The sequence below is a fragment of the Mesoplodon mirus genome (genome assembly GCF_964341445.2).
Source record: "Mesoplodon mirus genome assembly, chromosome: 7".
NCBI lineage: Eukaryota > Metazoa > Chordata > Mammalia > Artiodactyla > Ziphiidae > Mesoplodon > Mesoplodon mirus.
This window is the reverse complement of record NC_138983.1, coordinates 41,818,871-41,824,226: the sequence shown is the minus strand read 5'-3', so window position 1 is coordinate 41,824,226 and position 5,356 is coordinate 41,818,871. Positions and strand designations below refer to the sequence as shown.

The following is a 5,356-nucleotide window of genomic DNA, read 5'->3' as shown; positions in this document are numbered from 1 at the left end:
TTTTTTAACATCTTTATTGGAGTATAATTGCTTTACAAAGATGTGCTAGTTTCTGCTGTATAACAAAGAGAATCAGCTATATGTATACGTATATATACATATATATGTATATATACGTATACATATATAGGAAGAAATGGAAGAAATGGACAAATATATATATAGGAAGAAATGGAAGAAATGTATATATACATCAAATACATATATATGTATATATATTGACTGTCTCTGTGGATGGACTTAGGGTACAGAGAGGAGCCAGAAATTACTGCATGAGATGTCTTTTTCCCAACCGGTCTTACTTTGTATTGAAGAGGGAAGGAAAGAAGAAAGACAATGAAAAGGCACAGGGAGAAGAGCCCTTCCATTTGATGAAGATGCCATGGCCTTTTGCTGGGAAGTTCATTGTTCAGGTTGTGAAAAAAGCTCAGCAGGAATCTGAGCCAGAGTATTCCCCTGAAGTAGGTGAGCTGGAGCCACTGTCCTCAGACTCACAATTTTCATCTTCATCCCCACTGCTGTGGTCTGAGGAGTTGCTGCCTTTCTCCTCTTCTTCCTTTTCCTTATTTTCCTTTGATCTCCCTGAGGCAGGAAAATATTCTCCAATCGTGTCTGATGATTCTGTCTCTGGAGCCTGAATCCCCTGGCCCAATCCAATCCCTCCCTGCAGATTCCCTGATGATGGGGACTGCAGATCCATCCTCCTAATCTTGGGATTAGGGCCTCCCATCATGCTCATGTTCTTACGCTTCAAATAGGTTGTCTCTCTGTAATAAGCATGTTCTTCAGGAGACAGACTCTTGAGTCAGAGATCAAGGTCCACCTTGTACAGTTTCTGCAGCTCCTCAGCCTGCTTCTTATAATGCTCCTTCTGGTTCTGTGGGACATGTTGCCAGCATCTACTAATATCTACCATGCGCTCCCTCGGGGCAACCCTTTCAGCTCCCTACTCAACTACAAATCCTGGTGGAAATTGTGATAGCCATTCACAGGTGGCTTCTTGGGCTCTTCATGAATAAACTGTTTTGAGGAGGAGACCACTTGTTTCACATTTCCCTGAAACTTCTTTGGCACTTTGATTTGGCTTCCTTTGGGGACATCAGATATCGTGGAGTTCTGGACTAGATCAGGGTGTTGTTCTCTGAACAGAGTCATTTTCTCCTTAAACTTCTGTTTCTCCTTCTAGAAATCTTGACTATATTTCAGCTTCAGCTGCTCTGGCAGCTTCTTGTAATCCTCAGACAGAACCTTGGTCAGCTCCTTGTTGCTCAGCTTAGGGTGTTTTTCGGTGTACTGGAGTCACATCTTTTTGAAAAAGCAGAGGTAAGCTGTCAAGGGCTTCTTGGGTAAATCAGGATGCTTCTTGTGTTTTCTCCATTTGTAAGGATTGTTAACTTTTTCCTTTGCTTCCAGTACTAATTCTTTCAAAGAGTGAAACTTTCTCAAGTTATAAGAAATTTCTAACCATTTGAGTTTGCACATTTCCCCAGGAAAATCTTTAAAAGCTACTTTTTCCCAGTCCATCAGTGACTGGGTTGTTTTGAACATGTTCCTGTCATTGGATGGAGTGTTGTTCACCATATATTCCAATAACTTCACAATATCTCCTTTGGACCAGTCATCCTGGCCTTTAGGCAACACCATTTCTTGTTCTTTGGGATACTTATATCGTCCCAGCAGTTCAAACACCTCAGCAAATCTCCAGCTTCTTCACTCTCAAGATTTAGCAGGTGAGTTATTTCTGGAAGTCCTGCAGTGTGTGTGATTTCTATGTTTCTGAAGTGAAAGAAAAAAAAAGGTTCTCTCCTATGTGATACACAAGAAAAGCACACCCCACCTGGGATATGTCCCTTCTATCATTTAATTTACCTTTAAAAATGTAAATGAAAACAGGCCCAAATTCTGAGTTGAGATTCATGTTGAGCATTAAGAACTCCTTTTGTACAATTAAAAATCCTCAGGCCCCATTCCAACATGCCTTCCAGTCAATCTCACCACAGCTTGTTTTAACTACAAATGAACAAAACTAAAGACTGACTGCTCACTCAAGGGGCATAGGATAAGAGAAAATGAAGGGAACTTTAAAAATGAAAATGCCTGAAAAGGAAAGGGCTTTGAAATAGCAATGAGATACCACAACACATGTATAAGAATGGTCAAATTCCCAAAACAAGGACATCACTGAATACTGAGAGGATGTGGAGAATCAGGAACTTTGATTCATGGCTGATGGGAATACAAACTAGTACAGGCATTCTGAAAGACAATAAGGCAGTTTGTTACAAAACTAAATATCCTCTTACCATGTAATTCGGTAATCATGCTCCTTTGTATTTGCCCAAATCAGTTGAAAACCTGTATTCATTAAAAAACAAAAAACAAAACCTGCACAGGGATGTTTATAGCAGCTCTGCTCATTATTGTCAAAACTTGAAAGCAACCAAGATGTCCTTAGGTAGGTGAATGGATAAAGAAATTCTGGTACATCCAGGCAATGGAATAGTATTCATTCAAGAAATGAGCCATCAAGCCAGCAAGACACATGGCATATACTTGAATGCATATCCTTAAGTGAAAGAAGCTAATCTGAAAAGTCTACATGCTTCATGAGCCCTACTATAAGACATTCTGGAAAAAGTAAAAATATGATGACAGTAAAATAATCAGTGGTTGCAAAGGGTTGAGGCTGGGGGTACTAATGAATAGGTGATCACAAAAGATTTTTAGGGCAGTGTAACTCTTCTGTATATTATAAAGGTGGATATATGATTCCACATGTTCACTATACATCAGTCAAAACCTACAGAATATACAACACCAAGAGTGAACACTAACGTAAAACCATGGACTTTGGGTGATAATTAAGTGCCAGTGTAGGTTCTTCAATTGTAATAAATACACCACTCTGGTACAGTGTATGATGATGGGGGACACTGTGCGTGTGTTTATTTGGAGGAGGCAGGAGGTATATGGGAACTCTCTGTACGTTCTACTCAATTTCTACTGTGAATCGAATCTTCTCTAAAACAGTAACACTCCATAGGATTCCAGAGCATAGCTACCTTCTAAGAAGGGTCCTGATGGCCATGGACTGAATGTGCAACTGAGGAGCTAGAAATAGAAATGAGACAAGCCTAGAAGACCCTCCAGGCTTGCATACTGCTGTGAGCACTTCATGGATTAGTCATGAACACTTGAACCTTAAGTTAATGATTGATTTATAGATTTTGCTGGACTCTGTCCATTAGAATAAATGCATTCTATTGAGCCATACTTATTGTCTTTAAATGGAAAGGATTTAATGAAAATTATGGAATATTTAGAGTGTTTATTTTCTTAACTTTATCAGTCTTTAAGCCATAGTGAAAGTGTTACCTGCTTCTGAAAACTCTCTACAAAATACCTGGTACTTACTAGAATTTAAACAAGTGGAAGAACTGTAACAGGTCAAAATTTTCTCATATCCATTTATCCAATTAGTTGGATAGAAAAGACATCTTTTCTAACTTCATATCTGTGGTACATAATAAGATCTTGCCCCAAACACCTTGAATAGTCTCTTAGGATATTCCTCTAGTGTAAGACTAAACTTTCTCAAATATATGGTAACTAAGAAAAAAGGTGGAAAATTATATAAAATCACCTTTACAAATGAAAAGTGGAATATTTGAAATCTAAATCTGGAGAGGAAAAATTGTTTTCTTTCCAATTATTGTAAAAGATAAGATAATGTATTTAAAACAATGAAGGTTGAAATACAGTTGTGCTGTAGTTTTTGTGTGTGGCACTTTTACGAGTGAGGCATTTTTCCAAATAGCTTACATTTACTATTATCCCAGGACTTAGATGAGGAAACTAAAAACATTAAGAGAGTTTATTTACTTACCTAAATTACAAAAAAGGTAAAAAAAATAATATTAAAAAAAGATTTTAAGAAGAACTTTTCAGAAAACAAAAGAGAAATTATATACTATAAGATACATTAATATGTTATATTAGGTATAACGTAGGAGAAATTAAAACTCAATGGAAGATGAAGGAATACAAGTGAAAGGTAGGATGATGGTTTTATATGTTTTAAAAACAGATTCCATTCATTGGGAAAGTGGGAAATAATTTATCACAGATAGCTCAATCATTTAATGAATGATTTCATTAAATTGTTCATTAGTTAGGGGATACTAACAATATTATCAGCCTGGTGAGTGGAACCTACAAGGAGTTGAGGTTCCCAAAGGCTTGCAACAGTGGGAAACTGAACCTGAAGGGGACAAACAGCTTCTAGATGAAATTCAGGGTTTACTAATATATTTGTATATCTTGAGAAGAGGTTTCAGTTCAGAGTTTCAGGTTGAGTGTGTGATAGGTTTAGAGAAAACCACAGAAAATAAACTTGTAAACTGCAGAATGAAGATGTTATAAGAAACAGGAATTGTACTCACAATACAGCTCTTGGCTGAGCTACGTCTTTTTTTAACAAAAGATAATAACTGATATAATTAATCTAACGAACATATCGTGGAAGTACGATAGGAAGGTGAAAGGAAGAGAAGTGTAACCATGTATGTAAGGGTCAAGGAGCTAAAGACCTAGATATCTCATTTCTGGTAACATCAGTAGATATTGTTTATATTAATGTATATTAAATACAATCATATACAATAAGACAGGTACTCTCTGTTTTGGTAGAGATATAAAGATGACAAAAACATATCTCTCAATGGAAGCTCACAGATATGAACAAATAAGATATCAATAGAAAACTGCCATTATGGAGAAATGTGCAGGTCCTTCAGGAGCTGGCAGGGGAAACACTTCTTTGCATTTTGTCTCCTGCACTCATACACAAAAATAGTCTTCTTACCACCGATTGATAGAGCAACTTGAGAAAAAAAAATGACATTACATACACAGTATACCTATACTAAACAAAATTATTGTTCAATATTCTATTCTGTTAAAAACTCATTCCCATCTATCACTAATAAAAATAATTCATTAGCAGTGTATTAGTCTCTTTTTAACTACAACCATTAGTTTTAAGAATTCAAACAATTGAATTTTCTCTGCTCTTTGACATTGACACCCATGAATTTAAGTGACCTTAATGTAAAGGGAATCCATTTCTTAGACTAGCAGATCAATATATTCCCAATCATATCAGATTGACTATCCTATCACAAGTGTTTTCACATTTGGAAATATGAAAATTCCAAGTTAAAATAAAAACCAATGCCATCTGATATATTGTGCTTTCAAATAAATGACAGAAATTAATCAAAATTCCCACTTCTATATCAGAGTGAGTGCAGAAGTTCCTCTGCTTTCTGGTACTCAGTGTGTCACCAGTGTTACA

General features: G+C 36.4%; 1 pseudogene across 1 annotated transcript; it reads right to left on the bottom strand.

The window, feature by feature from the left end:
- Positions 1-427: 427 nt before the first annotated feature.
- On the bottom strand, positions 428-1,644 carry LOC309808783 (upstream-binding factor 1-like protein 1; annotated as a pseudogene). The gene has a single exon. The product of its transcript is annotated as an upstream-binding factor 1-like protein 1 (transcript).
- Positions 1,645-5,356: the final 3,712 nt, after the last annotated feature.